The sequence below is a fragment of the Saccoglossus kowalevskii genome, chromosome 15 (assembly GCF_978046115.1).
Source record: "Saccoglossus kowalevskii chromosome 15, keSacKowa6.1, whole genome shotgun sequence".
Classification (NCBI taxonomy): Eukaryota; Metazoa; Hemichordata; class Enteropneusta; family Harrimaniidae; genus Saccoglossus; species Saccoglossus kowalevskii.
The window spans coordinates 23,000,550-23,019,175 of record NC_140655.1 but is presented as its reverse complement, the minus strand read 5'-3'; the positions used below and the strand labels follow the sequence as shown (position 1 = coordinate 23,019,175).

At 35.5% G+C, this 18,626-nt stretch overlaps 1 long non-coding RNA gene across 1 annotated transcript; it reads right to left on the bottom strand.

Moving 5' to 3' along the window:
- Nucleotides 1–11,009: 11,009 nt before the first annotated feature.
- Nucleotides 11,010–11,537, bottom strand: LOC144359445 (uncharacterized). Its single transcript, XR_013422019.2, has 2 exons — nt 11,382–11,537; nt 11,010–11,062 (listed from the first exon to the last, which is right to left on the bottom strand). It is a non-coding gene; the product is annotated as an uncharacterized LOC144359445 (long non-coding RNA).
- Nucleotides 11,538–18,626: the final 7,089 nt, after the last annotated feature.

Sequence of the window (18,626 nt, the reverse complement as noted above, 5' to 3'; positions counted from 1 at the left end):
TATCCAGGGGGATGACCATATTTCATTTCTAAGAGTGTACAACTTCCGGTATTTCCACTTGCCCACTCTAACTCAGAAATTGCATTACTTGGTCTCTCGTCAACTTTACTCTGCTCATTTACTGTTGCTATGGAAACCATCATGTCCATCTCATCAACATATAAATTACTTTTATACTCATCAATGAAAGAAAAACCTTCAATAAAGCTTCCTGCAGTCATGTAGGATGAAAAACTTTTCAAATTATCAAAGCATGGCGATGCTACATGTTCGATGATATCAGCAAATCCACTGTGTTTGGTGGGCTGAAATCCTAAATGACCTGGTGGTATCCATAACTGGTTCTCGTCGTCTCGGTCAAATTTAAGACATTTTTGAATGTCTTCATATACTTGAAGAATCTTTTTACTTAGCGTGTTTAACAAGGTACTACTCAAGGGATCTCTTCTAACAGCTATCACATACTGAATGATAGTCTCTATATCACGTTCACTAAAATAACCATTCTTTACAGTGATTTCAGAAAGCAGGCGTTCTTGATCTAGAAATATAATATAACATATTTTTAGTTTGTTATCATCTAATCGGATTTGAGCACTGCAAGTTAATATATTCATGTATTATTTTTTATTTATCTGCATAAATCTCACACAAATTTGACGACTTTCATACCATAGGTTTGCCGTGGAGACATTTTGGGTACGATGTCAATCGTACAGCAGCTTTGAATTTTATGGTACTTATTAGCTGTACTTATGTGTCCGTACTATAGATTCACTTAAATACATGTATTTTTTTTTAAATGTTACGATTAGCCGATGTGAAATAAGACTATGTACATTTCAAGATCGCAGATGATTCTCACAATTCGTTTATATGATAATTATAGCACAATTAAAACACACTTCGACACAATCCCCTCCAGCACGTTTTTGCTTGTATACTCAAACGTAATATGAACTGTCTCCACTTTGGTGTTCTTGGTTTTTGTAACCGAGGCGTTGTTTTGTTCTCGCTCAAAAGCGCTTTTCATCGCTGCATAATCTTATTTGCAACTTACTAAATCTAACGATTCGTTTTCTGTGATTTGTAACAACTAGTTTTGTATAATTTGAAACAATAATATTGTCGGTCCAGAATTCGGAAATATAAATGGTTACGCTGTTATATTATATATTATATTATACCAGTATAATATACCCAACTTCGGCGGGGGTTATTGCTATTATATTATACCAGTATATTGACAATTCGATAAAACTAATAAAAGAAGAGTTTACTTTCATCTACTAAAAGATCATGATTATGGCCCTCGAACATGAATATTTATAAGAATAGTATGCAGTTGTACGCTGAATGCATACAAAAATTACATGCGCAACACAGTTCAAATTGAATACAAACTAATTTTTATTCCACATGAAAAAGAAACATATCCACGTTGAATAGAGCAGCGTAAACATACAAATTAGCATAACAAAGGATGACCTTTCTGACCTTTTACTGACGCACAACGCGATTTGAAATACAGGGTCGTGTACAGTTTGGATCATTTAAAGCGAACCTAAATGCGGCCTTAATTTATAGTTGTGTATATTCTAAACTGTATTCGAAATAATATTGCAGTGGTTTAATTTTGTTTTAATTATAACTGTAGCTTGGATAAGCATTTGAAGTGCTTGCCATGGAGGCCATTCATGGAGGGGAATAATTAACGAACGAACATATTTAACATCCGGGTACTTTTCAAAGCTATGACGTTTTAGTATCTGATCGCATTCGTATACGCCATTGTACATAGCCGTTCACGCTGCCAAGCATTGTGTACTATTAGTATAAACTCAACTTTTATATGCACAATGTGCTTTTTAAAACTTGGGTTAGAGCCTTATGCGTTTGAACCACAGTATTCTGAGAGTGAAAGCCCAATTGCGTTAAAGTACCGTACTTCCCCGATCGTAAGCCCCTCCCGAGTATGAAGCCCATCCCTATGTTTTTACTTGGTATTTATCGAGTTGAGGGCATTCACGATTATAAGCCCAGAGTGTTTTTACTGGGCGTCGACGATATTTTTTAAAATATGCGTGTAAAAGGTGTTTCATTTCATAATAATCGTGATTGGCATGTTAGTTTGGTTCATGCTTTTAGTTTTATGAGAAAACTCGCATTAATTTCAAGTTCAGAGTGCATGGCGAACGTACACAACGTGATTCGCATCGTTTCTATTCTGTCATTTACTCAGGATGAACATCGATGTTGCAATTCTGGAGTAATCCATATTTCTTTGAGTAGTAGCCTTCGAAAAGCCAAAAATGTGATCGTCAAGGCGTGTACCTGGATATTGGGCATGGTTTACTTTGAGACTATCATGAAAGGCCTAGGGTTTGAACGATGAGACATGTTGGCGACCGAGAAAGGTGTTTAAATTCTTCCTCCACACTCAGTTTACCCACGGTTACTATTAACCGTCGTTTATATTTCGGAAATTGCGAATCGCCAGTTTTTAGGGAAAAAAAATCATCGTTTTTTCGTTGCAATCAGTGCTACAGATCGCATTTTAACATTGCGGTAATTCACTTCCGCATTGCGCTAAAAAAATCATCGTCAATAATCGGAAAATTTCATCATTACGACACATCATTTTGATTGGTTAATGAAAGACATGACCTGTTATGTCAAAGGAAGTTGTTCCAGGTCAAATCGTGCGGAAAAACCTCATGGTGGAAAATTGTTTTGCGTCGAGAGTTTGCGTACGATCGAAAACATACCAAAACGAAGATAATGATAAACGCCTTCGTCCACCGTTTCCTCACAGACCCACCCATTATTTCACCGTAAATTCAGACGGTATGTAAATCGTATTGTAATAAAATGTGTGTGTTTTTTATGAACATGTTTGTTTCTTCATTGTAAGTATCGTTCAAATCAATGACGCATTTTTTTTCAAAAATAAGTATTATTTTCCCGAGCCCGGCGTGGTGAACGAATATTTTTTTTGGATAATTTTTCGTTGTTTGCAAGATGGTTACAGTGTTTAACCCCAAAACAAAATCATTTTTTCTGAGTTGGTCCTCGAGTACAAGCTCATCCCTTACTTTTCCTTTACGTGTTCATGCCTCCGGGCTTATGATCAGGGAAGTACGGTATACTGTGACGATTCAGATCAGTCCAGTGTGAGTGATGAGAGTATATCGTCGACGATGCCCCTTGTTCGGATGAAAGTTTTATTTCAAATTACACGGAAGTCTGTGAACAATCTGCTTGGTGTTCCTGTAACACTTGTCCCATGAGTTGCCAGTGCAGCCCCGTGAATACATGGACGAAAATGTTTCCACCACCACCCTACGAACTCAAGATAGCAAACTCCAGCATCCAGACTTTGAATAATTTGCACGCCGCACAGTGCAGTACTGGAAACAGCATTTATTAGATAGACAAAAAACAAAACAAAATGCCTGTCTCGATCAATGACACATCCATAATGTTTGTATGTTGATACGCTTGTAAATAACATTAACGTAAAAGTCGAAACAACCTAAACTAGAAGTCAATTCACCAGTCCAGCCAGCTATGGCTCCCTAAGTTGCTTATCAGATACTATTTCGTCATCATGCTTTGTTACCTTACCTGTTTATTCCTCATGAGGGCGTTTTTTTATGGCAAGATGGCGCAAACGGAAGTCCTTCGCAGGTTTATGGTTTCTCATATTTAAATCATCATAACTCTGAAGATAATCATTTTTTTTAAATTTGTTTTTCAAATTTATTATCAATATACATAACTTGATAAATACAAACACCAAAATAGGCTCTATTTAGTTCCCCTTTAAACAACGGATTTTCCACGTTTTCATTCCGGTTTTTGTACAAATTGGACTGTAATTTGCCCATTGAAAGTACAGTTGTGAAATAAACCGGTTTTATGACTCATCATATTACTTGTAACTGTGGATATTTGACGTTCAGCGGTACTTGGTTCGACCGAAATTTGAGACGCGGCGGGACGCGGTGTATCATGTACGGCGACCGGCACAGCGACCTCAGTTCCAACATATGACCTGGATACCTTTGGTATAACCAAAGTTTTGTGACAGTATGACTGACAAGTTTTGTCGTTGTTCTGGGGTAAGTTTGATGGTGCAAGATCGGATTTTCGCATCGTTTTTGTGACACCTACATGATATGCCTTGTCTCAACTCCGGCCGAAAGACTTTGCACGCACAAATCTGTAGCTTTCGAAATTACCTTCATCATCTCCTGTAATTTATTTACCCATAGTGGAGAATTACAATACCATATATCGTCGTCGAATCCTGCGCTGTCCCGTGTTCTTTGAAACAGATGGCAATTACCGGGTGCACTGCAATTTTGTCAGCTGCCGCTACCGGACACCGGTTGTTATTGGTGGCATACATTTTTGCCTGTGACTCATAGTTTTTTGCATTTTTATGTCATTAAATCCCTCAATTATATCTTGTACTTAAAGATCATGTTTTCTTTGTTGGAAGTTCGCAATCCATCTCAAAGTAACAACACTGAGAACATAGCGTTCTGGCGTTCGTGTAGGCACCTCACGGTGTTGAGGGACGGTGGTTTAGGTTTGTGTGGCGAACGACAATCACCCAACGACCGACGCTCACAACTTGGATCCCACCATTAACAAAAAGCAATATTATAGTTATATAACTTTTCAGATGTTTTTAATTCAGTATTTTTTTCAATATTCTTCCAAAATTCAACCACTATATTTCCCTAAAAATCAAATAATACCGGTTTTTATGTATTTCCGTATTAAACCTGTAGTCAATTCATGCTCCAGGGCCACTTGGTTTAGTCGCGCATTATCAGCCAATTCACCATGGATTGCATATGCAAATTTTGTGTTTGGACCAATCAAATCAATGGATTAACACCATCAATATACTGGTATAATATAATGCGAACCTCCAATTAAGAAAACATGCGAACCTCCAATTAAGAAAACATGATCTTTAAGTTAAACTGGTGACCAACTAGATAAGATTGAGGGATTGAAGAACCAAAAAAATGCAAAAAAAATACGAGTCACAGGCAAAAATGTATGCCACCAATAATAACCGGTGTCCCGTAGCGGCGTTCGAATTCTAGCTGACAAAATTGCAGTGAAATTGCACCCGGGTAATTGCCATCTGTTTCAAAAAATAAAGACGAATGCAGAATTCGACGACGATATATGGTATTATTGTAATTCTCCATTATGGGTAAATAAATTACAGGAGATGACGAAGGTAATTTCGAAAGCTGCAGATTTGTGCCGAGTGTACACCAACCACTGTATTAGAGCGACGGCGTGCAAAGTCTTTTTTTCGGCTGGAGTTGAGAAAAGGCATATCATGTACGTGTCACAAAATCGATGCGAGAATCCCGATCTTACACCACCAAACTTCCCCCAGAACAACGACAAAACTTGTCAGGCATACTGTCACAAAACTGTCTTTGGTTATACCAAAGATGTATCCAGGTCAGATGTTGGGACTGAGGCCGCCGTGTCGGTCGCCGTACATACACTGCGTCCCGCCGCGTCTCAAACTTCGGTCGAACCAAGTATTGCTGAACGTCAAACATCCACAGTTACAAGTAGTATGACGAGTCACCAAACCGGTTTATTTCACAACTTTACTTTCAATGGGCAAATTACAGTCCAAATTGTACGAAAACCGGAATGAATGTTTTAATGATTCAAACTGTACACGACCCTGTATTTCAGGCGTTGGCGCGGTCAGTAAAAGGTCATCTTTTGTTATGCTAATTGCTGTGTTTACGCTGTTCTATTGACTGGATACGTTTCGTTTTCACGCGGAATAAAAACATTTTTGCATTCAATTTGAACTGTGTTGCGTATGTAATTTTTGTATGTATTCAGTGTACAACAACATACTATTCTTATAAATATTCATGTTCAAGGGCCATAATCATGATCTTATAGTAGGTGCAAGTAAACTAGTGTTTTACTAGTTTTATCGAATTGTATACTGGTATAATATAATAACCTCCCGCCGAAGTTGGGTATACCACATGATATTACACAATTCACTCCATATATGCAGCGGCGAGTGCATATATGGAGTTAATTGTGCAATATCAAGTGGTATACCCAACTTCGGCGGGGGTTATTGCTTAAATATACATTTGTCAGGAAAACGTCATCGTAGGTTATGGATTTTTATTTGAGAGGATACATTGTAAATTCAAATATAATGGATACACCAAAACTGAAAGTGTGAATAAGATTTGGAAATAGGCGATTATTTTAATTTCAAATTTAATAATGTACTGTAATATCAAATTGTTTATTAGTGTGACCGGAAAACCATGTCATTGGACAAGGGGTGGGGCATGACCCACAACGTTTTCACTTGTGATATTGTGTATAACAATCTTGTACAACGTAAAGAAACATTGCGATATATTTTATTTGAAATGTATATTGCCTGCACATTACAATATTTGGTTGATAAAAAAACAACACGTTCATTGTACATTTGTTTATTTGTATAACTATTTGTTCATTGCATTGTTCATCATTTGTTGTTGTTGTTGAAATATGTAGCTATTACGACTCGGGCACTCATTTACGGTTGGCGAGTGTTAAATAAAATGCCATTCTATTCATTTTACGGTGGACGTAGACTCGAGTCGAGTGCTGAATCTGTTCCTCATTCGAACCTATGTAGCATTATAACACATCACTCGTTAATACTGTACTGTAATTGGTCGAAACAGGATCACGTGTTATCGGCTAAATTACCATAGTAGCGCCAGGGAAATTACTAAATAAATAAATAAACGCTGCTCGGACTGATAAGTATGATATATTGAAGATAATATTTGGTAATCGTAGTCCTAAATAACTATTAAAAATAGCTAGACGTTTCGAGCAATGGCTCTTTATTGATAGCATAGAAGCAAGTGCAAGTACTTGCTTCTATGCTATCGATAAAGAGCCATTGCTCGAAACGTCTAGCTATTTTTAATAGTTATTTAGGACTACGATTACCCAATATTATCTTCAATATATCAGGGAAATTACTAGTTCCCTAGGGAGACTAGTATATCAACTCGTGCCCGGGGATGACGTCACTCGTCACCTGATCGTGTAATTTCCAATACGTCGTCTGCTAGTTCGGTCGCTGATATCGATGGTCCGCCTCGAAAGACTGGTCGATTTAGCTTCAGTTCAGAAGAAGAACTTGACACACTAGTAGAAAATAAAGATGAACCGAAGACGAAGGATGCAATCAGGTTTTCTAGAAGCGTCTTTACATCGTTTTTGTAAAGAAATCGGGACACTGCTCGCAGACGTCGAGAAGAAGACGGCAGACGATCTATGCACGTTCCTTGTATGAACGCGTAATGTGTTATAAAACACATATTGCATGGCCCAATATGTACTTACTATCTACGCAGGGTGGTGCTTCTTCAAATCACCTCTGCCACAGCTTGATTATGCATTTATGCAAATCAAGGGTCATTGGTAGGGTCAAACTCGAACTACATTTAAATATGGCGGAGTTCGCAAAACATATACTGAATGAATACAATTCTGACGTGAAATTGAAACCGAATCAGATGGAAGTTATGGAAAGTGTATGGGAAGAGAAAGATTTAATAGTTCCTTTGCCAACTAGGTATGGTCCACGTCTTGAATAACCGAACAACACCTGCGTATTGATATATGGCAAATCATAGCGTGAAAAGTCAAGTGTGGCAGATGTGTTAGCCTGCCTGCGATAAGAACTCTGGGGTGGAAAATGCCTAGGTAGGTGACATAGGTTCATGTGGCGGCAGACAACTCTGTCGTGGAGAAAATGTTTTCTATGCATTGAATCAACATCCACTTGCAACAACATGGCTTTAACCCGTAATGAAAGTGTGTTTCATATATTATAACAATATGTGACAAACCGGAATATCTGCGTTAACGGCCACGTGGTCAGACGAACTAGAACACATTAGTACCATGTATTGTGCGTAGTCGAAAAACATAGTGGGAAATATTTATCATAGGGCGCTTTTCTATTTTTAGATGAATTTGGTGTTTTAATTCACATACAAATAAAATGAAACAAATGTTAAATTTGCTAAAATTTCCTACTTGTTGTGAATGACTGTCACAATGACAGCAATCAACATATTTCAGGCAAACCTGAATACCAATCATATTGAACTCTAACATGTACACGGTATTTAGATTTGTTGATGTTGTATAATCAAAATGCTAGTGTTTTGCTATCATGTTAATTTGATACTCACTATTTTCTATTTATTACATAAAGTGTGGATTCAACTAATCCTACGTTGGAGACAATGTTTTTTTTATAATTTCTTGGATTAACTGAACCATTTGTTATTGTCTTCTTTGTGCACGTGCATCGTTTTGTTACGTTATGTGGTCTGGGATGTAATGGTTAGAGCGCCAGCTATAGTTAGTTTTTGGTATGATTTTGTTTTACAGTCCGATTATTAATATTTCGACAATGTAATGATAATTTGTGTTGATAATTCTACAGTAAATATCATATATCAATATTCAGTTGTTTCAGATGCCAATTAATTCTAACAAATTGACAAATATATCAACAACTGGTGTTACCATGACAACTATATTCCCATTCCCATAGTCCCATGTTTGAACTAGCATTTGTTAACATCACACAATTATCACCTCTTTAAAGAATGTTGGTTGCAGACAGTGCTTTTTTTAAAAAAAACTCTACCACATACCAAGCAAAATTCAGTGTGTATACCTTAGGACATTCCAGTTATTGTTTTAGAAATCCGCAAATGCGGACATGAGGGATCTATTAATGTATTTGGCATAACTAGAAAAAAATGATATACAAATTATTCAAATACTGTCTATCTGGGCAGTTAACTGCAAAAGTAAAGCCTTTCTAGGATTTCAGTTCAGTAGGGTTGTAGGCAATATGCATAAATAAGGGTACAACGGACAGAACTTTTGGCAGAGTGGTTGAAAACACTTAATTGAAAACATATTTAAAATGGTTTGCAGACTTACCGGCACCAGGAGAACCAGTGCCCCAAACACTTTCTACATTTCCATCTAGTATCTGAAACAGATATCTAGTCACTGAAGGTTTATTGATAACAACGTTGATTCCTGATATGCAATTTCCATTCATATTTGTATCATTTGGTCAATAAGTTTTAGGAGAAATGTAGCATTAACATCGCAAATCAACTTGAGTTCATATTTAGTAAAAAGATTTGATCACTACAAATATCCCTAGAGCAAAGTTTGAACTAAAATAGTACTTATAATGTTCGAATTTTTTAATATAATTGTCAAATCAGAGAACATAAAATTACTGATTAAAAAACCTAAGTGATAACACAGTAACAGGATCCAACAGCACGCCTAAAATATAATAAAAATAGCAACAGAATCACATAGAAATAAAGAAATGTGAGGCAATTTTCATACCTTATGTAGCGAGTTATTGTTCTTTATTTTCTGGCACAGAATTTGTAATAAGTTTTCATCACCATTTTGAGCATCATCTTGACTGACTCCAAGTATCGCTGTGAGACGAAACATCTAATGAAAAAAAAAATAGTTGTTAAGCAGGACACGAAAACAAAGAAAGACTGCACTCATACTTTCCATAAAAATGGTTTTATTAATTTAGTATACAGCGATTCATCATCTGCAAAACTACTGAATACGACGTGCATTCACTTACCTCTTTACGTCGTTCAATATAGTACGTTTCACAGATATCAAACATAAACCTGATAGCTCCTTCTTTTCCCATGGCATCTGAGAACTTGGAACTAACCGAGCTGCAGTCGCGAACAATACAAAAAAGTTTTCGAACAGTCGAGAATTTACAATCGCGATATTCAGAATCTCTGCTTGAATTTACCAGAGACTTCATCAATATCCCTATAATGAAAACATTATGAATATAATCAGTCAATATCAACAAATCGCAGTTGGTGAAAAGCGCTGGAAAATCGTTTCTATTTTTTTTATAGAGTTTAAACTTTGAAGAAAGTATTTTAAATTAGGATTTTACTCTGACACTTTTTACTATCATTAATATCTTCGGTCTGCATTACGCGCACTGATTATGATGTATCAAATTGGATTGTTATGTGATATCAGTAATGCCCCCTTTTGGACTGTTTTGCCGTCTTGTCTGCGCCATGACACTGATTTGACGCACCTATATTTTGAAATGGATGTTAATGGCTGTGGAAAGTATTTATATCACTGAACTTTCGAATGTTGATCTACGTGGTTTTCTACAGTCATTTATGCATAAAAGACATCTTAAGTTTTGATCAAATGACGCCATGAACGTATTTTGCTGTGATGATTTTGGTGTTTTTTACCTTTTCATGCATTTCATGAATAAACAGAAATGTAATTTTTTCAAATAAAAACTCCAAGATAAGTTTAGATGTTAATATTATTCAAGCGCTCCTTCCTAGCACTAATTGTATTAATTGTAAAGTGTTTATGCGACAAATATGAGCAATGTAGCCGGACTTATTATTGTATAACATTATTAGTATGTACTAGAAACCTGTATTGAAAGATCAATATAAATTGAAGTTTCCAGTTATGCCTTCAATATTGTTTTGATTTAATATTGAGCAAAGGACAAAACACTCAATGAATCTTTTTGAGCATATGTGAATTACAACTGCATTTGTACATGCCGATAGCGTCATACGTCGATTATTAGCCATTCCGCTCGTTTCTTTAGTATAAAGACAGTTCGCATTATTCTATACAAATTGTGTTTTAAAACCAACTCCAGGTGTGTCTATGAATTTTAGAATTGATAATATGTAACTATGATAACATCCTCTATACTAACGTGCAAATCCATTTTCAGCAAGTCTATCAGCCACAGTTTGCTTTTCTTCATGTGTTAGTTTGGACAGATATAGTGCCTTGGACACATCAAGTGCCGAGTAACATTTGTCATTGGATTTCCATTTTTCCATCTTGGTTTCGATACTCTCCAACATTTCTATTACTTCCTTTGAAGCTAAAATTATTAATCATAACAACAATTTAAATTCTCTACACATGCAGACATAATCATGTACACTTGCTCACACACTATATGCAAGACTTTTGTCATGTGCCATCTAGCTCTTAGTACACACGCTACGGTGCAGCTATTCAAGTTTAAATTGTGGGTGAGGGCGCATTTGATGCATACATTTCAACCGGCATCTATTTGAGGTATACTATTAATAGGTTATGGTAATGCCACAACATTCAAGAGAAGGCATGGCAGATTAAGTGCTGCTAATCATAGTTACCATACACAACACATGTATAAAATGTAATCGCAAGTTTACCTTGTACATTAACAGTTGTGTTATTCTCGCTCTCCTCTTGTTTACTCTCGTTTGCACCATGTTTTAGTGCTATCAATGCCTTATTTGCATATATCTTTTCTTCGTCGCTTCCATTTTCGAATATCAACCTTAAGGGTTGTATACATTTTTGGGATTGACTAATAATCTGAAATTAAGGAAAAATATTTGATATATGACTATGAGTATGTATAGCTATGAGAGTTATGGCTTCCGATTTAGTCAAGTGCCACTTAGCAAGGACACTGACACTGACACTGACACTGACAATGATGAAACGAAGATGTGGGACAATATGTTTTATCTATCATTCCACATTACAGTTCTGTATTCTAAACAAGATTCAAAGACGGGTATAAATTTTCCTTTTTTGAACTTTTGTATAAATCTTTCAAACAACCATTTGAATAGACAATCGTTTTGTGTGGAGAATACGCCACTGTGTAAGAGACGTGTTGAACTACTAAGAAATGCAGGGATTCTGATAATTAATGCCATAAACACTGACTGAAGGGACTTGATTTGCCGTACTAAATATTGCAAAAACACTTTAATTATTCTGATGTAAATAGCGCTGAGAGAACACCATTGAAAAATAAGGATTCAGATTACTATGATGTAGTAATTTAATGACATCGGATTGATTCAGTGCATGCAGCAAATTAACGAGAAGTTGCCAAATTGAATATGAAATTGAACCTCGAGTTTGACATTATATTTCACAAACGGACACAGAGCATAACTGAATATCGATATTGGCAAGTCTACATTGTGTAATTGCCTGGATAGAAAAACAACAAAAAGCTATATAATTTCCCTGACAATCACTAATGCATAGTTCTTCATCTTATAATTGTATAATGAATTACTCGTTTTTGCTGGGTAAGGCTAAGAAACATTTCAACCACTTACCTTAGTATTATTAATGGGGTTAATTGACAGTTTCTCAAATCCTTCAATAAGTTCCAGGACTGAACTGTTTAATTTTTTTTGAAGACTCTCTTGAAATCTTGACACAAATTCATCAACAACTCCTAGGACATAAAATACATAACTTCGATAATATAATCGTGTATTACGCCTGTTGAACTACCCATTTAAACATCATTTGTTTGAAAAAAATTAAAATGACAATATATGTATCTTATATCTATCAAAGACACTTTGATACAATTATTATAGTATAAGCAGGAGTAGATCAAATTATTGAACATGATAAAAGAAACGACCTAATACAAACCTTCACTATCGAAAACCAAGTCTACTTCAGTTTCTGGATTAATTATATAACATAATGCCAGCAATGATGATACTTTTCTTTCTCTATCTGGGGATCGCTTGTATATATCCAACCATTTCAATGCATTTATTTCAGGTTCTCGAAAATATATCTTGTTGTTTGCTACTTTGGACAGATTATGCAAAATCTTCAGCGCTAAGGTTAGTATTTTCAGTTTCCTTTGTCGCTGCCATTTCTGTTTATGTTCTGTTAAGACTATGTGCATTTATTAGGAAAATAGACGTGACTGTGTAAAGCTAAAGTGAAACTAATAAGCATAACATAACATTAACATTAACTAGGACAGTATGCAATCACCCATATATTATTTCTTGTAGAATCCTAGAATCCTGATGTGTTCAAATTCATATCAAAACAATGCTGACGGAACTATTTCATTTTGCAGGTGAGTATGTGTCACCGAAGTATAACAATATATCAGACACACACTGAAACCATGCAATATATTACATGACCCCGATGTCAACCTTTGGTAAATATAACTGAAACAGCGCTATGGTCTTTCACATTACTTACCGTATTCATCCATTTAAGACAAGTATCCCCGAAATAATGAAATCAAACACTGGTACGTTTCAATCGCGCACAATATACTCGATAAGTCGATAAAGAAAATACATCTGTCTGCGTGCCCATAAGACGTCGTTTTACTGTTGTTGCAAAAACAGAATTAGTAACATATTAGGTGATGAATAGCAAGTCAAAGTCCAGTGAGGTCGGACAAATAATAGTTGGTCAATAATAAAACGCATAGTAATTTGACATGCAGACCAAAGTTTGAAATAGCTCTGTAACCCACTGACGAACGACTGCATGCGTTTGATATATTAATTTATTTAAAGCGGAGGGATCACCACCTGCGCGAGCGCAAAGGCTCAGGGTTAGAAGCTTGTTCGTAAACAACGACACGCTATGGCCATTTGCCACATGCGCAGGTGACGACTACCCCGCTATAATTTGCAAATATTAAAAACATTTTTTGTATTTGTCTTATGTACTCATTTTGTTTTTTGTTCATTACATTTTGACGATAAACTGGAAATATTTAAAAAAATATGAAGCTTTTAATGAAGGTAATCATACAAAATATGTGACTGTATGTCCGTCTTTCTGACTGACATATATACATTTTCACCCTTCACAGTCTCATGTAATTCAACATCATGTCTGTATAGCATAAAATATAATATAAATTTAATACGGCGAGTTGATTATTTACGAACTATTTACATAGAACATGCGTATAAATGTAAACGCTTATTTTGTGCTACATTTGTACACAAAGTTTCCATGCTAGAACAATCTGTAATGAGTTACAGGCAACCTTTACGGCATCAGCCCAGATTAGATATGCGATAGTGAACAATATTTCCACATGTTATTCTGTAAATAAATGTTGTTCCATGACATAAAAAACACTGGTAATTGGAATTCAGATAGGAGTTATGTGCATTTTATTCGTGTGTATATACTCAATGAATAGAAAATGAACCGGTATAGATGATTGACTGCTCTGACCTTTGACCTGTCAACATAAAAAAGTCTAGATACGGTTTAGGCATTCATCTTAATTTTCTATACACAACATATACAATGTATATACAATGACAGCTGGAAACCTGGACAAATCCATTGTATGACATCAACACATCCTAAACAGAGCAGTGAATACTGAGTAAACTTTTCAAATTCACCAAAAATGGCATATTTCAATGACAGACATCTCTTAATTGGTTTTAGTCTTTTTCACACTTTTTCTTTTACAGTTTTGGCATTTTAGTGATACCGAGTAACTTGTGTCGTACATTAACTCATGTCACATACTGATATCAGTGTTGAAAACATGATGACCCGAAATGATCCTGTGATTGATAAACGATTATCTGACAAGACTGAATTGTGTGCCTACTTTTTCATGCTGCACATGCCATAGAATTTCAAGCAAGAGCAAAGTTAGAACCTCAGTTCTACTGAATTTGTATACTAGTAAACCTAAATACCTATTATGAAGCAGTTGAGGTGTAATAGATGATTAGGAAACTTCACTTTCAATGAAATGTTGGATTGTTACTTCTTATTTATAATTTAATATAGTTTAATGTCAAAAACTAGTCAATTGCCAATTTTTAGTCAAATGTACCTTGTTATTGGAATTGGAATTGCATAGTAAATGTTAAACAATCTAAGTTAGTGAAATTTCATCCTAATTCCTATTCCGTTCTACTAATTGTTTACAGTATTATGCATTCTGTTTTGTGTGCATCGTATTATAGCTCTTCTTGATGTTGTGTCTTGTCATGTCAACAATCATGGCTCTATAGGCATTTCTATCTTCTTGACAACCGCTAATCAGATTGTTTGCAGAATATATATGTAGTTGTCACCGGATTTCTTCACTTGGAGATGATATTTTCAATCCATATTTGTGCTACAATGATTGGTGGAAATATATCAGCAGGAATGCTTGCACAGGGTACAAGTTCAGCAAGAAACTATTTTCAATTTGACCTGATAAAATTACATATAAAGGCTTTGACCTACTAGATTTTGGTTTCACTATAGTGGCAACATTAGGTTGGCATGCCCTTGAATTATAAGCAATGGCATGACACTACCACTTATTTTCAACATAACATACTACATACTGTGTTTTCTCGGGTGTGTTGTTAATCTAAAGACAAAATATGGTTAACATAAACCTTGATTATGTTGTCATCTAACTATATTGGAGCATGGTGACACAGGACAATGTTAACAGGTAGGGGATTCTAATCCAAAGCGAATGACTATGATTATCGAGGACTTCAGCCTGGTGAACTAGATGAGGCAACAGTTTTTAGTACAGACTGGAAGAGGTAACAGTTTTCAGTGCATGACTAGAAGAGGCAACATTCTTTAGTACATAACTAGAAGATGTGATTCTTTAGTAGAGGACTGGAAGAGACAACAGTTTTTATGCAGGACTAGAAGAGGTAACAGTCTTTAGTGTGGAACTAGACGTGGTAACAGTCTATGCAAGACTGAAAGAGACAACAGTTGTTATGTAGGACTAGAAGAGGTAACAGTCTTTAGTGCATAACTAGAAGATGTAAGTCTTTAATGAAGGAATGGAAGCGGTAATAGTCTTTAGTGCAAAACTGGAAAATGTAACAGTCTTTAGTGCAGAACTAGATGAGGTAACAGTCTTCAGTTACAGAACTAGATGAGCCAACACTCAATACTTGGTTATGGTTTTGAAAACTGTTGAGTTTCTTAAAAAATCAGCCAATAGTCATCTTTGTAATTTTGACCTAGAAAAGTCCATGCAAATATCGTAGAATAGAATACATTGAAAAGAATAATTAATTGGTTACTACAACAGCAAGGAGATGCCTTTGACATCCACAAGGCTGCTAATGGAGTTGTGCCCAGTCTGGTGCTCACTCTTAGAAGATTATAAAGTTCACTGGGTCTTCAAGGTATAGGGTTGAATTTGGTGTACTTTACTTGCACAAGCTGCTGACACACACTGCTGCATTTGTGTGGGGTCAAATACTTGGGACAAAGAATACGTGATAGTACTTTGCCAACCAGTGCCAATACAGCTTTGGCAACTGCTGTCATTCTGTCAGTGACAACACTACAGTCTTGCATAGCACATTCCACCAAAAGAGTAGAATAACTTTTTGTACAGGGATCGAAGATCATTCTCTCACTTAATTGCCCTTCCAATTTTATTAATTAGTTCTCAAAATCTATTTGTGATCTTCATCAGTTTAAGAACTTTGCCTTGGTTTCTGAGCGTATGTTTGTTGTTGGTATATTGTACTGTACTTTTGGTTTTAGAAGATTTTTGGGGTTTGGCTTTGATCTTATTATTTTAATTTCTTGATTTTAATAACTGTTTTTACTTCCTGCAACTTTGGATGTTTGTATCAATTCAAATGCAACTGGTGGAACATTGTTGGGTTTTTTTTTCACCTGGGAACTTTGCTGTGTTTGTTTGGATAAACTTAAGATTTTCTTTTTAAAAAATGCTTGATCTGTTCAACCATTTTAGTAATAACAGAACGTAACTAATTTGACTTATCTATCTCAGAAACTTTTTTAACAATAATTTTTTTGAAAATTAAAATAAATTACCAAGCTTTTGGCGAGTTTTCTCACATTGTTGAATTGGAGCTCAAATGATCAGCTGTTTGGCAGCTATCATATGAAAATCATTTAAAGTACATGAATGGTCCACGAAACAACCCCAGCATAAATCAAATCTCTGGCTTTGTTTGGTCCTATGTGGAATAGAATATCAACATAAATGTGGCAGTCTCAGAAATTATCTAAATGTAGATATCACCAAAATGTAATCAGACAATGTAAGGGTCGTTGTAGCTTTTTTGTTTGCAGTGTCTCTACCAACACACATTTATTAGGTTGTATATGAAGAGAGAGAGTAGCTAAAAGTTATTTTACATGGTTGGTACCACTGCAATTTAACTAGTTGTTACCAAGTTAAGTTAGTTACTAGTTAGTACCACATGGAACTCTATTTGGCCATTTAGCCAGCATTTATTCCGGGTTTCTTCATGATTTATGATTAATTTAATGTGAAATGTATTTCTCTACGGTTTTATCAGAGTGTTTTATCTCATACAATCAAATTTAGTTTGATATTACAAGTTTTTTGCTTGTTTTCAGAATTTGGGCATTCTTTGGATAGTGATTAACTTAAAGTATTTTAAACTAATTTAGGAAATAGGAGGTATGGAGGTACTTTCTTTAAGGTCATTCCTGAAAAAAATAAAGCACAATATTTCTTTCACCAATATGTGACAGAAAGTGCATATCTACCAAGTGTGTAGCTACAAGTATAACTCCTGTAGTTGGTTGTTGTAAAGAATCTACCAGTCATCGCTACCTTCTGTACACAATATATACCTTTAGTGGAGTGTTTAGATTAATAATAATAATCCCACAAAAGGTGTTACAAGTGTATGCCATTGTGAGATCTTGTAATCCAGAATCTATTTTAAAAGATCAAGTTTAATATCATCTGCAGTCGATTTTTGTATTTACACAGCATTATTCAAAGCTATTGAAAACATTTTAAGGTAGCGAGAAGGTTTTGTGACGTTTTTAAATAAAACATTCTCTGTCTGTTGTCTCGTTCAGAACAGTAATTTAGGTTATATATATCAAAAGACTAAGTATAGAGGTGCAAGTTCACACAAACTGGACAGACATTGTTTACATAATTATCACGTGACATCAAAAATGGCGAACCTTGTAAAAATGACTAAGTACGCGATTGCGAGAGCACACTGCGGAATTTCCTGGTGAAATTTAAGTTATGCATTGTCCGTAATCAAGTCCATTGAAATGCGTCTCCGATAATCAAAAGACCTATTATTCCGATTTCTATGCAGGTTTGTTTTTTTTGTCCCCAAATTATTTCATACTTGGCACCTTTAACAGACTATTATTCTGTGACAAAGCATTTTCTTTAAAAACCCAGACATATTTCGCACCATTTTGAACGATAACTGCGAGTTTGAATGTCCTAGTCCGAACGCACTTGATTTGGCGGCGGTCCCAATAAGTCGTTCTCGATCAAAACTTCAACTCGAGAAAAACGCGAAAAACAGTTTTGGTTAATAAAACACTGTAGATTTGCTGCATTATTACAAATATACACTAAAAATGGCCAAACATATTAACCACTGATATCATAGAACTCATAAAGAGTGTCAGATAATGAATAATTTCAAGCTCGAGCGTGAAAAATGAAGAAAACTGCTGGCATTTGAGTCCGTACTCCAGGAACGTTCGGGTTTTCCATTGTTATGCAAACGAACAACGAGGGATAATCCTCTGACAAACATTACTGTCCCACTGTACACGCTAACAGTTTACAAACAAGCTAATCCTTCAAGTGTCTCAGATAAGACATC